Raw genomic sequence first — 22261 nt, forward strand, 5'->3', positions numbered from 1 at the left:
CCCCACCCCCACACCCCTGCACTAGAACTGAGGTCTCCAGAAGGGGCCCTTTTCTGTGTCCCACCAGCGAGAGCAATATGGAAGGACATGGGAGATGACCTTCATGCTCTGATTGTGGAATGCCTGACTGGTGCCAATGTTGTTTATTCTGACATCAAGCCAAAACATGTCTCTTCATTCACGCTTCTGGGGGACTAATTTTCTTTAAAATGTACATGTCTTTAAATAGTTGTAGCTTTAAATTTTTTAAATCTTGTTTATAATATTTATGGTTTTAATATGGAAATGTTTTAAATTGTTTCAATTTTATACCACCCTAAGATCTCATAAGAAAATATGGAAAAGAAATGAATGAATGAATGAATGAATGAATGTAGAGACAGTGCTACACTGTGAGCCCAGGATTTACATTATGTGAATAGAAGAGCTCTCGTTATCAAATACATAGAGATCCCAAGGCCAGGCTGTGGAGGGTCTCTCAGAGTCAATAGCAGTGGAACCATAGTTAACACTTGTTAGTATTGTACAGAAACAGGCTTGGTAAACCCCTTTTGAATGTCTTTTACCATGAAAATCCTATGATGGGACAATATAAAATGAAACAAGCGATATTGACAGAAGATGAGACTTCCAGGTGGGAAGGCACTCAACAAGCTATTGGGAAAGAGCAGAGGAAAGCTATGACTAGTGCTGTGGCTAATGATGCAACTGGACTCAAGCTGAAGGACATTCAGCTGTTGACATGATCAGAGGTGAAAGGAAAATCTGAAGCTATACAACACATATTATAGGAGCATAGTCTGTGAGAAGCATGAATGAGGATAAGCTAGACATGGAAAAACAAGAAATGGAATGTATAAATATTGCAGTACTTGGAGTGGGCTAGCTAAAGAGGACAGAAATGGGACATTTTGAGTTAAATAATTACAGTGTTTTACTCAGGAAATGAATATCTAATAAGAAATGGGGTGGCATTAATAGCAAGGAGGGATATAGCAAAAACAGGCTAAGGATATAATGCAAAGTCTGACCAGATAATATCAATAAGACTTCAGGGAAAACCCATCAATATAACAATAAGCTAAGTTTATGCTTCTATGACAGAGGCAGAAGAAGAAGAAGAAAGATTCTATGCTGGAATCCAAGATGAAATTGATCACACACCAAAACAGAACTTGTTAATTGTAGATGATTGGAATGCAAAAGTAACCAACAGAGCAGAATCTAAGACTATAGGAAAAAATTGGCCTCTGATCAAGAAGTCAAGCAGGAGAGTGGCTGATTAAATTTTCCAAGGTGAACAGTTTGTTCATCAAGTGACCCAAGAGGTGGACATCACCTGATGGCCAATATGGAAATCAAATAGACTGCATAATTGGAAGCAGAAGATGGAGCCAGACGACAAACTGCTAAGTATAAAAAATTAGAGTAAAGCAAAAGAAGAACACTAAATGAAGCATCATGCCAAAATATAACCTGAAGGCCATCCGTGTAGAATTTAAAAACAATGTAAAATTAGATTTGCAATATTAAGCCTAATTAACCAGAAGTGAGAAGAACATTATCAGATAAGAATTTTAAAAAACACTATCTACAGTCAAAAAGAAAGAGAAACCTTAGTGGATGACAGGTGAAACTCTTCAAACAGTTAAGGACAGATGAAAAGCAAAAGTAAAAGGTGACAGAAATAGAGTCAGAAACATGAATGTAGGTTTTACAGCAAAGCCTTTAATTGTGTCTGTCTTAAAAATATATGGATATCTCTTTAAAAAATGGGTGTGCCATAAGATTTGATTGTTCTGATGTGTAACCTGTACTCAGGACAAGAGAATATCATCAGGACAGAATATGTGGAAACAATGATTTCCCATTGGCAAGGATATGCTGAACATATAATGGTAAAGCAAGATTAGACTCAGAGGAAGGAGGCGTGAAAATTAGAGGAAGGACCATCAATAATTTAAGACATGTAGATGACACCATACTACTAGCAGAAAATAGCAAAGACTTGGAATGATTACTGAATAAAGTTAAGGAAGAAAGTGCAAAGGCCGGTTTAGAGTTGAAGAAAACAAACAAAAATGACTATAGATGAGTTACATAACATTAACATACACAATGAAGACATTGAAATAATTTTCTTACCTTGGAAAGAGGTATGGAACGTTTTCCTTACCCTGGCTCAGTCATTAATCAGAATGGAGACTGCAGTAAAGAAATCAGAACAAGATGAGGACTTTATCTACAAATCCACAACAGACTACAAATTCCAGGATTCTGTAGGATGGAGCCAAGACAGTTAAAGTGGTGTCAGACTGCATTAATGCTGCATTGTGATAGCAGCCTTGGACTTGGAAAGGCAACTGTGAAGGAAATAGACAAAATCCTGAGGTGTAAAGGTATATGACTAAATATGAAAGTTAGGGTATCCATGCCATCCTTTCCCCATATCTATGTATGATTTTGAAAGCTGGGCAGGAAAAAAAAGCTGGTAGGAGAACATCAACTGATTTGAAATGTGGTGCTGAGGATACCGCTAACTGCTAAAAAGATAAATAAATAGGTCTTAGAGCAAATCATGCCTGAGAACTCTCCCTAGAAGCCAAGATGACTAAACTGAGGCTGTGATACTTTGGCCATATCATGAGAAGAAATGACTCACTAGAAAATCCAATAATATTTGGAAAGAAGAAGGTAATAGGAAAAGCAGAAGACTTCATTCCAAAGGGAGAGATTCAATCAAGGAAGCCACAGCCCTGAGCCTGCAGGACCAAGTAGGGCTGTTGATGATAGGGTGATTTATGGTGTTGCCATGAGCTGGGGTTGCCATGGATGGGATTCACTTGACAGTAACTAACAACAACACCATTTGTTTTCTGTAGTTCCCAAGGTGAAGACACAAACCAACAAACTATAAGAAAACAGATTCTACTGAAAAATTGGGAAGAACTTCCGGATGATAAAGGGCCTGTACAGACAGGCCAAAATAAAGCTGCTTCGGGTCACTTTGGAGGTATGCTGTTTAAATTATGCATGTGCCCTAAGAGGCCAGAAGCCATGCCAAAGCCACGCTCCAGTCCTAAGGACTGGACCACAGCTTCGGCACAGCTTTTGGCCTCTTAGGACGCATGCATCATTTAAACAGCATACCTCCAAAGTGACCCGAAGCAGTTTTATTTTGGCCTGTCTGTATAGGCCCAAAAACTGTTTGACTTGTGTTTTTTTTCCTGCCTCCAAGTCTCCTGTCAGAGCATGATGACCCTATAAATTTTATAGATTTTTATTAGGCAAGGAATATTCAGACATTATACTACACTAATGAAAGAGAATCTCTCTCTCTCTCTCTCTCTCTCTCTCTCTCTCTCTGTGTGTGTGTGTGTGTGTGTGTGTGTGTGTGTGTGTGTACAGCATCTACAATGCATCAGGATGTCATGATTGAGATACTAGTAAACACTTCAAAATATATCAATCAATGAAGTTGTAGTAGCCACCTTCACAAAAAAAGAAGGGGTGGGGAACCTGTTATAACTCCTCGAGAAATAATTTTTAAAGGAAACATGAGGCTTCTAGGGATGTGTGGGTGGTGGAAGAAGGAAAATGGGAAAATCTTAAGCCATTGCTGCTAAGAATCTGAAGAGGAAAATGCGAAAGAGCTACTGCAGAAATGGAGGCAGGATTGCAGGAAGTGCCATACATTCATTTTGGGACATTAGGTCCAAAACCAGGCAGTACTGGGAAGTCAAGAATAAAACACAGACACAATGACTCCTGGTCCTTCATATAGTAGCCTAGAATAAAGATTAAAGGAATATATGACTCAATTAAATGCTTCAATGTCCCTAATGAGTGTCTTTCATTAATTGTTAGACTACAGTTTTAATATTGTCATATCACAATAACTAATAGATCCCTAAAGTGTATGTATGCTGTGGGAAGATGTGTCTGCTTCAATTTAAGCTGCAGACTGGATCTAGTTTGCCAGGTTTAACTTTGCTTTCAGCTAATGTAAGCAGAGGTCTTTTTATTTCATATTTCCAGCTGTTAACGAACATTGGAAAAATGAGGCAATAGACCTAGTGGGACTCACACTTTGAAGGCTTTAATTCTGAAAAGAATGGAATGATCCAGGAGAATTTAATAAGCAGTTGAACTGTTAGTGACAGTGTATCTAAAAAGGCCACATGGTTGGATCCAGAGTCCTTTGATAGGGACTCTCTGCTCAAGGGATACCCAAATGGAAGGAGGTGCAGGGGAGATTTAGGTTTATTTCTGGAAAGAACCTTGTAGGACCGGAGGAGCACCCAGATTGGTAATGGAAGAAGACATGAGGTGGGAAACGTATGTCAAATGTAGAATCTGTGGGAAATGACTTTCACATTTCCTCCAACTATTCTGCAAGCAGAAAGGGAGGTGAGTCCTGGCTCCAACCCACTATGAATTTCAATAGCTCCCAACTAAGAGCCTCTCCAGACAAAAAAGTCTCTAAAAGTTCCAGATTTTCCTCCTATACAAACTAATTTTATTTTGGAGATTTACATGATATGAAGTACAGTGCACCCACGTCATATGTGAGCACACCTTACGCGGCTTTATTATACGTTGAAAGCCACGTTGGAAAAAGCCCTTGCACATCCTGGAAAAAGTAATGGGGAACACACCCGTGGTTGGATTTCCCTTACACATGGGGATCTGGAACGGATCCCCCGCATAAGAGAAGGGACCACTGTATTACCAATGAACTCCCAACTTTTTGTCCCCACTCCCCAGTTCAGTTTAAATTATCCTACTTTTAAAAAATTGTTAATGACAATCGGTGAAAGCTAGTTTCTGAAATGTTGCCTGACTCTAGATGTAATATGTGATCAGTGGGGAGGAGGAAGAACACAAGGGAGAGAGAGTAAGGGAAACAGAGATATTTCTAGAAAGAGTTTGGATGCAAAGCCATAAATATGGAAAATGGAAAGTCTCAGCACTTCCACAGAATGTTTTTCCTTTCTAGTTAAGCCCTAAAACAGCTTAAATGATGCTATTAAACTTCACAGTGATAACACTATCTTAAATACACAGAACACCCATTAATCTCTTGCCTTTCCCATAGAAATATTGTATTTGGCCAAATAACTTCCAAAATACATTTCCTGATTTTTGTGTAATCCTTAATCACTGTGTTGGCCTGCCTTCACCTGCTGTCTCTTGTTTGAGTTCTCTCTGTAGTCTCTATAATCTTTGTACTTGTAAGGTAAAAACTTGAAGGGATCCTGAAAGAAAATTAGCCCTTGTAACTTTTAGGTAGCCATTTAAGCCTTGCTATGATTATTTTGCAAAAGTCAAATAGAATCTCAGAAGTCACTATGACAGGACCAGGAGAAGCTGAGATCATCATCAGTTTATTTGCAGAGGAATAGGCATGCAGGTTTGTGGCAGAGGGGGGAGGGGGAGGATTTTTATGTCTTCCTAAAAACTTACATGTTTTGCCTTTAGTTTTTGGTATAAGTTTTCATAGACTGAAGTCCATCTGAGCAAACATGTTACAGCCTATGGTAGCTTCTGTCAAATAAAATATCAGAGTCTTCTAAGTGTCAAAAAGCTCAATGTTCTTTTAACTTATATTGCATAATTTGTTGGTGTTGCATGAAAATGGACTTCACCTTGTCCTGGGGTTATTTAGTTTTCTCTTCCTTTGGTGGTGAAACAAAGGTTGTCATCCTGTTAATTATAATGGTTTAATTTAGGGTTCATTGTAAGTTAGGACTGCTTCCAGAGTATGATGCCAAGTGGGGAGTTGTAGGATGGTGTGACCAGATCCCTCCCATCACTGAGAAATGCTGCAAAGAGCAAAAGCAAGGGGTCCTCCAGGCCACTGTCACAATTCTTCATCACAGCTTCACTCACTGGCAGGAGAGGGTTGGCCATGTCATCCTGCAATGCCTTGCTTTGCAGCAGAAAAGATGTCTCCTACTTTGAATGGATGACTGGCTTTTAAGGTGGGTTTCAGGGGTTGGATGCGGAGCTAAAGCATAGCTACAACATTGTGGCTTGTTTTTGATGCAGGATCCCAGCCAAAGTATTTAAGTAAGATTTAAAAATAATTCTCAAAAATATTTCTGAAGATTCACCCTGGATATTAGTGTAAATTAATTTCTGACATTCAGGTCACAATATATAAGAGGGCATCCTTAGGAGGGCATCCCATGGATCTAAGGCATTGCAAGTCTTGATTTCTGTCTGCGTGAAGAAGGAACTTCACTGCTCATTCTAATGGTGGAAGCCAACACTGCCTATAGTGAGAGAAGCCAGATTAGAAGAGTCTTGAGACCACTGAGTTCCCCTTCATTCCCCTGAAAGATGCCAAGCACAGAAAAGATAACCAATGGAAAGGATTTTCTTTAAAGAATGGGAGGACAAATGGGAAAATAAGAGTTTCTACACCTTCTATCTCAGGCAGCAGAAACAAAATAGGGATTCAAAGAGATATTTTTTCTACCACAGACTGCTCGCCATCCCACTGACCACAGCAAGATAGTCATTTTCTTTAAGTAAAAGACAGCTGACCCACTGGGATGTAATGCTTCGTTAAATTTCTTCTCAAAATATATTTTTTATTCCTTAATGTAAGAAAGTCTTTGAAAATCACTCATTTTTAAAACCTATTTCCAATTTGCAAATTACTCTATGCAAAATTGTATATGGCTGTTTTCGTGAAAACCAGCATTTTCTGTGTAAGAAACAGTATTTTCTATACATTTTCTGCACAGAAAAAAAAACGTTTCTTGTGCAAAACAACTATGTGTTAATCTTGAAAGTAATAAATTATCAGTTAAGTACATTCAAAACTTGATGCTCACATATCAGATCTTGTGGGATGCACTTTGTAACTATACTTTATTGCCACACTATAGTCCATGTTATGTAACCAGAACCCAATAGGAAGGGAAGGAGCTCATCCTGATGGCTGCCATTGCCATGCAGCATCTCCACCAGGACTTGATCTTTTGTAAAGCTAATGGATCTTCCTTGCTTATTCCAGAACAGGGCACCCCCTAACCGTTTGCAATACAACAGGGATAGTTCAAAACAATTGATTATAGCTGGGAAATTTCACACACACATACAGAGACCCAACCAGGATGAAAGATTGCAGCTAAGGTCAGAATGCAGCTCCTGAGGGAGTGGTAGATAACATTGGCTTCTGTATTAATCAAACAGTTTCAGCACTTCAGCCCTACAAATTTCATTGCACCATTGGTGGGAAAGTCAAGCAGCTTTGGGACTATGCAGGGGGGACAGCTTCATTCTTTCTGTTCCTGCTAATGGAAGCTTCCCCTGAAATGTAAACAGATGGCATTCCATTGGACCCTTGGCAGGTGGAGAAAGAGTTAAATCTTCCCTACCTAAAAGATTCAGAGGCTACTCAGGCTTTCCCTATTTACATAAAAAAGATGTGCGTGCCAACTGCATTCATCCAATTAATTTTGCCTCTAGCTTGGTCCTGAGACCTGTGGGCAGACTTGATGAGTAAGATTTTGAGAAAGGACCATTGTGGCATGGGCTGATGTGGCAAGAACTGTTTACAGGAAAGAATCACACAGTGTTGTCATGGTTGTTCCTTAAACGCAAGAGATATTTTTATTCATCCTCCTAGCCAGAATGGTAAAAACAAAATAAAAACAAAATAACTGTGTTCCGGATGTTATGAGACATCCTTTTGACTGGGCATGGATTTCACAGTTCACTGGGCAAAGCTTCAGTGTTGTTTAATCAGTCTTTTAAGATGTGAAGGGGACTTAGGACAAATTTTCACTGCTGTGAAGACATTAATCTCTCACATCTGCACAAAAGGCACATGTGAGTACCCAACATCAATAGAACCACTGAAATGAATGGGACCTGCTAGCCAACCGTCCCACTTATTTCAATGGATCTACCGTGTTAGGACTAACATTGGATTTAGCCCTTTGTTGCTTTTAATTAAAGATGATATTTAGTACAGGTGTGGAAGTTGTGTGGTTCTCCAATGTTGTTGGACTGTATTTCTCATTAGAATTAGCCAGCAGTCAGGTTTCAGGGGACCATTCTTGGTGACCATTCATTCTCCATTCTTGCTTTAGTATCTACAATCTGTTTCTTGTTGTCCCATTCTACAGTTCACTGCTCTGTCTCTGGAACAGAAAAGCCTCAGTCCAACATCCATTTAGCATATACCTATAAGTGGACATACATCATGGCAGCAGTTCACAACTCCCATGAAGAATAGCAACACTGTGCAACAGATGTCAATGATTGGGTCCCATTTTGCAATATACAATACATCACGCACAACCACAATGCAGAGTATATGATCATATCCACAATAGACAATGGATAACTTGCAAACATAAACTACAGGTGAACATGCAGTCTGCAAAATTCTGCTTTCTCCTGTATCACTACAATATGTCCATTGCCAAAGGTGACCTGCATACATAGCATGACTTATACTTGTGTATGTCCCTAAGTGAACTCCACCTGGAATCAGACCTAATGATCTCCCCTTTCCATATCTACTTATGACTTTCATCTTAGTGGGAATGTGAACCCACTCTAGATTACAGTACACTCTAGATTATAGTCTTAACTTTGACATCCAAGATTTTAAAGCTATTTTGGGGATGAGTTTCATCTTAGATAGCTCAAGGTGAGGCTAAAACCTGGAGTGGATTCACCATCCTACTGACATGGAAGCCACCAGTCACCCACAGTTTTAAACGGCTATAGTGCTCCCATATGTACGCACACATGGTTGATAAAGTGCTCAGAAAATTTTATCAGGCTGAAAATTTGGCTAGAAAAGCTCTCTGAACAAAGACACATAAAACCCTCTCTTACGTTGTACTGAAAGGGATGTGGATAGCAGGCAAAACCAGATGGTGATGAGGAAGATGATGAGGGTAACAAGGAGAGTGATGTTGATAATCCTTCCAAATTAATAGCTGGAATTATTTACTACATTCCATTAATACAAATGGAAAGAAACCCATTAACTTCAAATGGTATAATCTGATCAGGCTGTATCACCATACTGGTAATTTCTCTAATTCATGTCTCGTGTATGTACAGCTTCCACTCTGAAAAGCCAATTTGTTTCTACAGTAATCCCATTAGATATAGAACTGATCAGCACATCTGTTTGAATTCTTTAAGCTGGCAAAACACCACTGATTCTACCAAATGCTGCAGGGCAGTTGTGCATCTCACCTAGGGAAAGGAGGGATGTTATTTCCCTCTTGAAAGAGAATGCCTAACAGGCTCTGTAGCTTTCACAGCCTCACTCTGCCTCTCTGCAAAAACATTCCGTGTGGCTCAATAGTTGTTTGAATCTTTGGCAATACACCTTTACCAGTTAAAGCTATCAGATTGCCTCTTGTACTGTTCATTCCTTGCAATCAATAAGTGAATCCGTTTCCACATGTAACCATTATTTTGTTTGTTGGGTATTGTTTGTTTTAAATTATAGGGCTTCTTTCTACCTTAAGTGATAGTCAAGATAGATTGACAACTCATAAAAATGGACAAATTAAAACAAAAATCTCCACAGGAAAAAAAATCCATTACCTAAAGTCAATACCTATGGCATGCAGCAGTTAAGTAATACTTATCAGCAGCTAAAAACCTAACCCAGTAAGTCCAGCTCACACAGACAGCATTCTAATATGGAAACCAACATGATACAATAAATAGTGCTAAAGTATTTAAGTCCAATTAAGGAAGATGGGTTTTGCCTGGTGCTAAAAAGACTGTAGCTGTACAAACCATCTGCATAGCCCAGGGAAGCTGGTGAAAGGCTTCCACTGATGGTCTCAGTTGCTGGAACATTCATTTATGTGGGTTTTAGAGCTACTCCAATACCAAATGATGGTCCATTACACTTCATGGATGGGAGAAGAAATGGATAAGTGCACGGTGTGTGATAGTCTTTCCGCCGATTGCGTGAATAGGGCAGGATAAAGATGGGATGCTTTGCTCCTGTCCTTATCCTCCATGTGATAATCTCCAATGACTGTCTTTGCTCCAACATTTCAGAAAGTCATTCTTAGCCTTTTCAGGGTCATGCATTTGTTAGAGCCTCTGATGAAAGCTAAGCACCCCTCCACAGAAAAATGAACATACCATTTTAAAGGATATAAGTAGAATTTTATCAGGCTGAAAGTATGGGAGCCCTGGTGGCACTGTAGTTAAATGCCAGTACTGCAGCCACAGGTTTGTGAGTTCAATCCTGCAGGGGCTCCAAGGGCCACTTAGCCTCCCATCCTTTTGTAGGTCAGTGAGTACCCAGCTTATTGGGAGCAAATGGTTTACAGATTTCAAACTGCTTAGAAAGTGCTGAGTTCACTGATAAGCAGAACAGAAATATACATGCTATTGCTGTTGCTATAAGTATATTATTTGAACACCCAGATCATGGACCACCTGACTCCCAATAGAACCCACAATACCTCCAGACCACCTTTTAAAAATACAGACACACACTGATTTTCAGGTGGTATTTCATCTGAAAGATGGTCCAAAACAATTCAAACTGGCTATAAATACCCCAAACCATCTGTGAACACCCGAAGCCCTCTTCAGTGTTCAGCGTTCAGCTGCACGCATTATCACTTCCGCCCACCGCTGTGACCATATCTCTCCTGTGTTGGCATCCCTTCACTGGCTCCCCCTCCCTTTCCGCATTCAGTATAAGCTCCTGCTGTCGGCATTTAAAGCCCTCCATGGACTGGCCCCTCCTTACTTATCAGACCTTTTTTCTCCTCATCTTCCCACCAGGGCCCTCCGTTCCGGTAGTCAAAGTCTACTGTCTCAGCCCAGGATTTCCTCTGCCCCATCCTGGATTCACCCCTTTTCACTTGCTGCCCCTCAATCCTGGAACCTTCTTCCCCCACAAGCAAGAGCCATCACTTCTTTAACCAGCTTCAAAACGGAGTTGAAAACCATCCTGTTCAGAGAAGCCTTCCCAGGCATTGCATAAGTGTCGCTTACTACTTGATGTTCTTTTGGTGCCTGTTTATCAAACCATTTCCTGTATTGCTATGTACTGTATATGCATTATCCTACTTGAGAGTATGTATTTTCCCTGGAAAATGATTAACCATCCATTATGAAACCAAGCCCTCCCTCCAGTCCATCTGCCTTGGTCCAGGTCTTGGAGGTAGAGAGGAACTGCTGGACCTCTTCTTACCCTTTCCCTCCACCACTCCCTTCTCCTTCTGTGTCATGTCTTTTTAGATTGTAAGCCCGAGGGCAGGGAACCGTCTAACTAAAAAGATTGCATGTACAGCGCTTCATAAATAAAGGTTAATAATAATTCAGTGTTTTACTCTCCAGTCCCCAAGTCTCCCAACCCCTGCAAAAAACAATAATGAAATATGGCAACCAGAATGACATTATATTACTTACACCAAAATGCAATGGCACAGCCCATTGAAAGGCCAGAAAGGGAGATGGTTCCCACCCACTCTGCATTTGCCCATCCTTGTCCTGTCTAAATGGTTAAGAAGCCTGGATTTAGAAGGATGAAATACAGGCTGTCACCAATACAGGGTATTTACCAGTCTCTCTGGATTAATGGCTATACTTTGAGCATTATGGCCAATTTTTAGAGTATGGCCAATTTTAGAGTAGGCTCACTGAATCAATCACTGAATGGGAAGTCAATACTTACCAAATTCCACAGACTGAATGGGTCTAGTCTAGCAATCACGTCTAGTTCCATATCTCTTGATTTGTGGAAAGAGTGACCAAAGAAAATGAAAATGACTTCAAGGGATCCCTTTGCTGCTGATTTCAGCCCAGAATGATGTCACTGGATACCTGGAAGTAGTCTTTCACTACTAGTGGACCCAGAAAGCACTTAGCACTGTAGAGCACAAGTAAGGAAAATGTGTCCTTCAGTATGTTGAACTGCAATTGCCACTCACCCTTTCCCCTGGCCATCATGTGGGAGAAGATGGAAGTTGTAGTCCAGCAACAACTAGAGGCATATAGATTCTCCTGACAGGGAATCAGGATTCAGAAATACAAGCACACACGCGTGCATGCACGCACACACACGCACACGCACGTGCACACACTCAGATTTCTATTGTGTTCTAAGCTGCTTTGTATCACAGCTCTGAGGAAAAGGCAGAGTGTAAATAAAAGTACCATACAAATACAATGGAACCGTGAAAGAAAACTTAACACTGGAACAGTCCTTTGATATATTACCATAACACTGCTCTGGCAATGCACAGTGATTAGAGAATCCTCATAAAATCATTCACTTGTGATTAGAAGATGGAACTGTCACTCACAAATACTTTCCTTTATCCCTATCCCCAGCTTGGAGAGCTTGGAGAGAAATTTTGAGAGATACACTCACTACTATCTCCCAGATCTTTCCAAATGAGCTTTTGGGATTCTTTCAAATATACATCACACGCTTAATCTGTGTGCTTGCACACACCTGATACTGTGATGCCTCTTTCTGATAATATCATTAATATATGAAGAGTAAATAAAATGTGTAGTGGTGGGCACATTAATTATTCTCTCCATCTATCAGTGTTTCAAATGAAGAAATAATTAAATGCACTTTTAATAAGATATGGTTCTGGCAAAGCTGGATCATTTATGAATTGCTAGAGGTGCATTGAGCTGCCTTTACCTAGAGAGACGGAATTTATGCCAAACACCCTGCTGATTGTTCAGGAGGTAAAGAACCAATAGCTGCATGTACAGAGGTTTAATTTAAAGTGTGTTTCTCACTAGGCTGCTCACAACACTTAATTAAACTCTGCTGTTTTGGCAATGACAAATGCTGTAGTGCACAAGGAGCCAGAGCAGCAGTGACTGAGAAGCTATTGTAATTTCTTTCATGTGCACTGGCAGCCGGTCTCAGGTCAGAAAAGAAAGAATGAAAGAAAAGAAGATTTATTTAAGGTGCTTGATGGAAGCTGCCACTTTTAAACATCTGTGTTAGGTGCCACAGAATGTTCCGTTACTTTAAGATAATAATCATGTGTGTTTGTGGACTTGATGCTACTTGGTACGCAAACTAGGCTGCAGCCATTTTCTCTTGCCTGCCCAAGAGGTTTTGTTCACATTGTTCTGTTCACAATTTGTTTGATTTTTCTTGGCAACCCTTTGGCATGAATGTTTATTTTTTATTACAATAGTTGCCATCTAGCAAATTTACTTGGGAGTAAGCCCTTGGAACTTGAATTAAACTTCTTTTCAAGTAAGCACTTATTTAACTGAGCTTTAATCACTTACACAATAGTTGTGTTGCGTCTCTGTAGTGAAATTCAATCTCTGTACTGTACATCCCTGAGCACACGTAGAATTAAGCAAAATTATCCTCAGAAGAAAATGAGGTGAGTATACTTTAATGTAATGAAGCTGCACCTGATATAGAAATAGTAACCCAGAAACTATAGTATGTTTTAGATACCATATAAGGAGGAATGGTTGAACCATTTTTGTATGTTTTCAATCTTGATTTTATACTGGTTTAATTGGGTTATTTTAATTCTTTTTTTTTTTTTTAAAAAATGTTTTTCAGGCACAGTCTCAGCTAATCTTCTTTCATCCCACTTTTCAGTTGTCCTAATTTCTCTCTTCGCCTCTCAGTTTATCATTTTGTTTCTGGTCTACTTTGGTTTCTGAAAACTGAGTTCAAGATGCCAAAGTAGTTTTTACTCAGTTAATTCAATGGAGGGAAAGGAGAGTATGGGGCAGAATTTTGCCCTTCCCAGTAGGCTCAGGCAAAAGCAAACCGCTACAGTCTCTCCTTGGTTGTATGTTTTTTCCCCTCATTAATATTACTTTTTTCACCTTGACCACACTCTGATGTGTTTGACCACACATGTCACAGTTTTCCTGTTGGCAAGTACAGAATGTGCCTTATGCTATGTTAAATCATTGATTCATCTGGCTTGGCATTGTCTGCAGTGGTGGGCAGTTGTTATTCAGGTTTCAGATTGGAGTCTTTTTCTATGAGGTCTTATCTGGAGGTACTAAAGATTGAGCTCATGACCTTCTTCATGCAAAGAACTACTGTAGACTGTTCTCTCTTATAGATATACTGTATTCTCCAAAATATTCCCTGCATCTTTTTCACTGATACAAACTGAAATTTTATTTCTTTGAACTGAATGGATTTGTGATGTTCTACTATGGTACGTTTTTGATTCTCCTTGTACTTTCATAGTGCAATTTAAGATGTAGGTTATAAAAATGATGCCTGAATACTAGTTTACAGAAAGTTTCATCAGCGTCTTACACTGGTATACAGTCCAGCAGGCTTGTAACAGTGAAAACTCAGGAACAATCATTTGGTGTGTGTGTGTGTTTTGAAAAAAGATATAAATTGTGCTTTTTTTTCTTTTAAAATTCTAATTAACATTTCCAGTGTTTTACCCTGTAAGAATAGAGGGGGGGGGGGGGAGAGAGAAGCAATAAAATATGAAGAATGTTTGTTTTCTTCTTATCAGTAAATAATGTATCAAGGTTGTGGGGAGGGCAGGAGGGCAGGAGGGAGGGAAGAACAGACCAAGAGAAAATAATTCTTCTATCAATTTTGTTCCAGTTGCTCATGGAGAGAGGAGAAAAGGAATTCTGGCCACCCTGTTCTAGTCTTCAGAAAGAGCTACCTATGGAGGCAAAGTTAAGCAGGGCTGGGGCCTAAGATGATTATCCCTTTTATTTATACAGGGACTGGTAAAGAAACGGCTTAGATGAAATAGTGGTATTGATTTTCTGCCGTTCTTCATGTGACACTCCTGCTGGGTGCCAGCTATCAAGCACTTGAGCAGGGTAGGGAAGCTCAGTTCCCAATGTTTGCGTACATCCTTTGGAACTTCTCAGAAAGACTGTTGATCTTTCTGTAAACAGTTTGGGGTGTTTTCTTTCTGAATTCAGCAGATGCTGGTTTCATAAAGTTTGCTGTCTTTCTTAACTCATTGTCATAATGTGTACATTCTACAGTGCTTATTTAGATTGTAATTTCTTTCAGAAGGAGTGAGGAGTTAGATGGATTCAAAAGATGCTGTAGGAAAGCAAAGCTTTCTATCTTTTGCCAGGCCTTTTTTTTTTTTTTGGGCTACATAGAGGCTTCTTAACTCATTGCATCTACTAAATATATCCTCTGATCAGTTTTAAGAGCCCCCTTTGCCTCCTGAGAGCCTTCCCCCTCCCATCCCTAGTGTAACTCCATTCATAAAAGCAAATTGGAAAGCCATGATTTATGCTGGCTCTATCTGAGACATCTTTATGGCTGCAGGGACTGATAAGAATCCAGCTTATCTGGTGAGACTGTCCCTTTGCTGCCTCTGAGGAGGGCACTTCTATGGATGGAACAGCAGGAGATCTGGAGAGAGAAAAATCTTATGGACCACAATCCCAGTTATTCATATAATTGATACGAATCAAAGGAGTATGTATCACTTGGTATTCTTGATATCACATCAATTACAAATTACTTCATCCGTTGTAAAATGTAGATGCCAACTGTCAAAACATTCCATACTTTTAAATGGGTCATTCTTTATCTTAGAGGCTGAGGAGGAGAGTTTAAGCTCTGTTTAATAGAACTGAATTAAGTAGACCCTAATTAAGTCTTTATCTTGAGCCCCTAAAATGAAATTTGGATGGTGGTGGGTCATAGTTTCCATGGGCTTTTCTACATGATTTAAATACTCCTCATTCTGTTCAAGGATCCCTGCACATGCAATACCTCCACATGCAATTTGGAGGAATTTGGGCTTTTTGTGTGCGGTGGGAAGGGGGGACTCCTTAAACTTAGCAGAAAAAGGAATCATGTTTTTTCTATCAAAGTGTCTGCAAGGAAGCACATTATCAAACATGTGACTGTCAATCTTCTTCATCTGGATTCATATAGCTGCACATTTTTGGCAGAGGGATGACACATAGATGTGAATTTTCAATGTGGAAGTGAAATGTGAATTTGAAAGTGAAAGTGAAGACAATTAAGCAATGATGTGAATATGCAAAAATCCACAACAATTTGCAGAGTACACTTATGTCTTGACTAGGCCCAAGTCAATGGGCTGGGAAATGCACTACAAGTTTTAGTAGATGACTGCACAACACTCTTATAGTGCTGTTATTCCATTTCTACTGCTCTGGTTGCCTCCTGTTACATTCTGGGGTTTGTAGTTCAGTCCAAACTTTAAAGGAAATGTCTTCTCCTCATTCTCTTTTCATTCCCTGTTCCTCCAGCTTGGGAAGTGAAATTTCCCACAAATCCCTACAGATACAAGACATCCTACAGAAATGATTGATTTCATATGTTGATTTCAGTTAGGCCTTCACAAGGTCCCCCATGACATTCTTGCAAATAAGCTAGAAAAATTTGGGCTAGACAATGCAACTGTTAGAAGGATTAGTAATTGGTTGACTGTCTGAACCCAAAGGGTGTTTAGAAATGGCTCCTCTTCATCCTAGAGTGAAGTGACTAGTGGGGTGCCATAGGGTCCTGTCCTGGGCCCATTGCTATTCAATATCTTTATCAATGGCTTGGATAAAAGAATAGAGGGCATGGTTATCAAATTTGCAGATGACACCAAATTAAAAGGACTCCCTCAGAGAGTGGTGGAGACTCCCTCCTTGGAGGTCTTGAAGCAGAGGGTGGATGGCCATCTGTCGGGGATGCTTTGATTGAGATTTCCTGTATGGCAGGGGTTGGACTGGATGGCCCTTGTGGTCTCTTCCAGCTCTACGATTCTATGATCCTATGATAAGCTATAAGGAAAGAGATTTTTCCAAAACTTTAGGAAGAACATCCTGACAGCAAGAGCTTTTCAACAATGGAATCTGCTGCCTCAGAGTGTGCTGCAGTGTCCTTCTTTGGAGGTATTTACAGAGAAGCTGGATGGGGTGAACTAGATTGCCTTTGTGATCTCTTCCAACTCCATGATTCTATAAGTTGGGCCCTTTGCCCATCTTACCATATATACTTGTGTATAAGTCAAGAAATTTTGGTCAAAAAATCTGGGCTAACTTATACATGAGCCAATATGGTACTTTGTCCCCAGCCAGGCTCCCTCCACAAGTGACTGATCACCCTACAGCCTGTCCCCAGCCTGGTTCCCTCTGTGGAGCAAAGCCCAGCCTATTTCCAGCTGGGCTGCCTCCTTAAGTTGGACTCTTGACTTATCCACAGGCCATATGAAAATTCACAATGTTTGGCCCCAAAAGTTGACCTCAGCTTATACACGAGGTCAACTTATAGTCGAGTATATATGGTATTCTTCTCATTTCTGAGAAGAACATAAATTACAAGAATGCCTTTATTTAAATCCTTGCTTCTCTGTTGAGTGCATTCAACGTCTTGTTGAAAAGCTTGCAGCCAACTCATAGTGGTTACTGGGAACATTTGGTAAAGATTAAAGTAAAATGTTCATATACTGGCTTTTACTGGAGATAGGGAGAGACAGAGAGTGCATGAGTGAATGTAATTCAACCAGGGCCTATTTACCTTACACATTTCTTTTAAAACTCCAACAATAAAACTAGCCCATTTTAAATGGTAGATTAAAAAAAGCTGTGAAATTGATGAATGCCTTTTGGCAAGTACAGTTGAGCTGACATGGGGTTTTATACATTACTGACACTGTCAGTGATTTCTGTGATTGTGGCTACAGCTGGGGTGTTATTATTGCCACATTACAGTACTACTGTTGGGAGGCTGTTGCCTAGTCACAGCAGGAAGTGTTCATGGCATTTCATGTCTGTGCCCTGTAGTAATTGTACTGTTTTATAGCAGGGCTTTAGGGAATCCACAGTGAAAAACAGACAAAATCTAACCTAGGATTTCAGGTTAGTTGGTATGAGGATGCCAAGTGTCCTGACTGTAATTGATTGACTCCGATGATAGAGTGAGGTGGGCACTAGGAAGATGAAATTGCAACCACCATAGGAGTATCCACTGTTGACTGGTTGTGTTTGATCTAAATATCTGCAAACTCATGATAATCATATTAGCTATCTTGATCGACGCAACTACGTTTCTGTTCTGACTTGGTATTTATTTAATTACCTTGAATATTGTGTGTGCGGTAAATTAGTTGACTTGAACATATTCTATTAGGCATTAAATATAGAAAGATCAGCAAAGAAAAAAATGTTGCCAGTTATTGAAATATGAACAAATGAACTACAGGAGGAAATGTTATATTGTTGTTTGTGTGTGAGTGTTGCCCCAGAAGGCAGGTAGCTATTGTGTATATGCTGTTCCATTATTGTACTGAGATGTGATGACTTTTAAGTTTTAGATGTGGTTGTACTGATGCTGTGTAGCATATAGGATAGACAAAACGGTTTGTCTTAAGCACGGCTATACTCATTTTTCTTTCTCTGAGGAAAGTTTTGTTTTTGCATAAACACATTCACTATTTGTACACAACATGATTTTCCTGGTCATGTTTTCTTGATCAATTCCTAGACAGGAATTTAGAACCAAACCAGACACAGAATTTAAAATTGTGTGGATTTTTTCCCTTTTCTTTTCAAGAGCCCTTCTAGAATTTTATCACACTAGCGAGATCCCACAGGAAAATGGGAGTTAAACAAGAGTTAAGTTAAATTTGAATTTAAACAGAACTTGCAAGTTCAGAAAGTTCATCACAGTAATTGCTGCTAAAACGAAATAATGAAGTTAATCCACAGTTAAAGTGGAGGAAATCAGCAGCTTTTTAAATTCAGTTTGTTCAGTTTGTTCCGAATTAAAAAAGCTGCTGGTTTCCTCCACTTTAACTGCAGATTAACTTCACATTATTTCACGTTAACTGTGACATTGTGTGATAAACTTTGGGCATTTCCTGTTATCTTTGCGTTATATCACGTTTAACTCCCGTTTTCCCATGGGATCCCACTAGTGTGAATAAACTCCTAGGATAGCCCTGAAGTCAAGAGACTGGGGATCATGTTAAGAGAAATAGAGGGACTGTGGCAGGACACTGCCCATTTCCTAGCCAGATTGGAGCTGGGGCAACCTCACACCGCGCTTCCAATCCAGCCTTCCGAGGGCTCAAAAAGGAGCCGCAAAAAGTAGCTCCTTTTTGTGCCCTTGAAAGGGCATCATAGCTATGTTGCCATGGCAATATGGTGCTCCTTTGGTGCTGTGTCATATGGATGCAGCACTGGAGGTGCACCATGATGTCGTGTATCATGTGGAGTGGCGGGTGGCGCCAGGTTGCCGGGGGGGGCGCAGTCAGGGGGCATCATGAAGATGCTACAAGCCAACTCTGCCCCTATGCCAGCCTTAATGGCTGGTGTGTACAGGGCCAGAGTTAACCCAGGGCCCAAGGACATTTCCTATTTACCTCAGGAAGAAAGCTCTCCTTGAATCTGGGCAACTAGTAAATCACGAAAGCCTTCCAAACCATTTCTAAGCAACTGGATGATTAGGCAATAAAATGGCTAATGTGGTAAGTGTAAAGTGCGGAATGATGTGAAATCTCTTGTGATGGGGCTTCATGCCAGTCTTAAGATTATCTGGACACACCTCCTCCCTCCCTCCCTCATTCCTTTCTACCCTCTCTTTTTTCACATTGAAATGCCTCATCAAGATGATAATCAACTGCTAGCAGATTTTTTTCTGCATTGTAGCACTTAAACAAAAATAATTTGTACAAAAAGTAGTGTTCGTGCAAAAATGCATTTTATGCCCAGAATTTTGCATCTTATGCAAAATGCTTTCATTCACAAATATCCCCCCCAAAAGGCCTAAAACAAACAAATAAACAAAAATAAAGGAATAGTATACAAAAATTCCTTTGCTTTTTTCAGGGCAGAATGAAATTAAGTGAAGGATCACATTTCTAGATCTAGGCCTATATTCTGATCCAGTAGGATCTTCGTACACCTCTGATCTGGTCTGTTTACGAAATTGGTCTGCAGTTTTGGTACTTCATTCACTATCTATGTACAGTTGGTTAAAACTTGGAGATGATTTTAAAATTTACATCACTACTGTAGCAGTGATCTTTATGTAACAGATTAATAGACCTAAGCACAACATTCTTTTCACCTCCACCCAGATGCAGAAGGGTCCCTCACAGAGTAACTTTCAACCATGAAGCTACCCTTCCATTATCATTAATCAATCTGACAAGAAGTTTAATCAAAAATAAATACACTGTGATTTTCAACCAAAAAAAAAAAAACAATTCTGGGAGAATGAGATTATAGGCACCTGTGTTTATGTGTTTAAAAGCCCCACAAATAGATTTTTAAAGGATAATATCAAGATTTTATAACTGAGTACCCTTTTCCATACAAAGAAAAATACTCAGAGACTATAGGTTGCTCCACTAGGTATTGGATCTAATGAGAAAATAAGTCAAGATCTATTTACATATTTTCCAAACTAAAACCGTCATAACCAAAAGAGTATAGTACTGCCCCAGAAAATGGGAAGAATAATAAAGAGTGCCTCCTGAGCAATATTTTGAAAGTGCTTCTGGTACTGCCAAAGAAGTTAATAAAGTAGTCAAAAATCATTCATCTGTTTTTTTTCCAAAGAGGATCCTACTTAATGCTCCATTTAATTTGCTCAAATGTCAAGACACATCAAAAGGGGAAATTTATTGTATTAGTCACTGAAAGAGATATAGTTGGAGCATCATGATATCTAAAGATGATTAATAAAAATAGCTATTGATTTTTCAAAGACAATAAATCCAGCTGATTATATTATTCCTCAGAGGGACACTCTTACTTCATTTTGTATTCTGAAAATATTTCGAGGTGTTCTGTTGTTAGGATTTCAGGAAACTGGGTACTGCAAAGCAGCAGAATGACTATTCATCTGTTCCTAGCATGAATGAGTTTCATACCATTGGTTTGTACCTACTTTTTCCTCAGTAAAACATTGAATTGGCTTCCCATGCTTCATTAAGCTGGTTCCCTTATTAATTTTAAAGCTGAGTTCTTTCTAATTTTTTTTTTTTTAAAATAAGACTTTATATTTATTACCATTTATGGGGAAATTATCATAATTTTATTTGGTATTTAAATCACTCCCAGTTTGTGTGAAAGCAGAAGCCTGAAGAAGAAGCAAGAAAAGCACTAATAAAAGCACCACAAATAATAAACATCTCAACAGGCTTTTTGGATATTACATATTTTGCAGATCCAGGAATCATAGAATCATAGATTTGGAAAAGACTGCAAGGGCCATCCAGTCCAACCCCCTGCCATGCAGGAACTCTCAATCAAAGCATCCCTGACAGATGGCCATCCAGCCTCTGCTTAAAGACTTCCAAGGAAGGAGACTACACTACACTCCGAGGGAGTGTGTTCCACTGTCGAACAGTCCTTACTGTCAGGAAGTTCTTCCTAATGTTGAGGTGGAATCTCTTTTCCTGTAGCTTGCATCCACTGTTCCAGGTCCTAGTCTCTGGAGCAGCTGAAAACAAGTCAGCTCCCTCCTCAGTATGACATCCCTTCAAGTATTTAAATAGGGCTATCATATCACCTCTTAACCTTCTCTTCTCCAGTCTAAACATCCCCAGCTCCTTAAGTCGTTCCTCATAGGACATGATTTCCAGACTTTTCACCATTTTAGTTGCTCTCCTTTGGACACATTCCAGTTTTTCAACATCCCTTTTAAATTGTGGTGCCCTACATGTGCTTGCTATTTGTTTGAATTCCTCTTTGGTGATTTCTCTTATACATGTTCCATTTAAAACTTAGCTCAGTTGAAAGTTCCTTAGTCATCCATCCTGGTTTCTTGAGACATCCCCCAATTTTCTTCCTCATTGGAACTGTTTGAAATTGTGCCGTCTTGAACTCCCTTCTCTTTTGGTATTCCTGACCATGGGATCACCCCCAGTATTTCTCTAAGTTTACTAAAATCAGCTTTCCTAAGGTCTAGAAGGCATGTCTGACTATGCCTGGCTTCTCCTTTCCATTGTATAACAAACTCCAATAGTACATGATCACTCACACCTAAGGATCCCACCACTTGAACCCCATTAACTAGGTGTAATCCTTCTCTCCACATACAGGCACATTAGTTGTATGAACATATATGAACATGTTATTCTGACTTATAGAAAGGAATGTAACACGAGGGATTCAAAATGGTGTCCCAATTACATAGGGACATCCGCAGTGGAGAAATAATCCAGTTTGACAGCACTTTAACTGCTGTGGCTCAATGCTATGGATTTCTGGGATCTGTAGTTCTGTGAGATATTTAGCTTTCTCAGTCAGAGAGCTC

The 22261-nt window shown here is 39.6% G+C and overlaps 1 long non-coding RNA gene across 1 annotated transcript in view; it reads right to left on the reverse strand.

Moving 5' to 3' along the window:
* LOC121929416 overlaps positions 1-2707 on the reverse strand; it is a 49712-nt gene extending 47005 nt beyond the window's left edge. The window contains exons 1-2 of the long non-coding RNA XR_006103668.1: positions 2663-2707; positions 2146-2205 (exon numbers count right to left, since the gene is read on the reverse strand). This is a non-coding gene — a long non-coding RNA (uncharacterized LOC121929416). The remainder of the gene's footprint in view (positions 1-2145; positions 2206-2662) is intronic.
* Positions 2708-22261: the final 19554 nt, after the last annotated feature.

Source organism: Sceloporus undulatus, chromosome 1, assembly GCF_019175285.1.
Source record: "Sceloporus undulatus isolate JIND9_A2432 ecotype Alabama chromosome 1, SceUnd_v1.1, whole genome shotgun sequence".
Classification (NCBI taxonomy): domain Eukaryota; kingdom Metazoa; phylum Chordata; class Lepidosauria; order Squamata; family Phrynosomatidae; genus Sceloporus; species Sceloporus undulatus.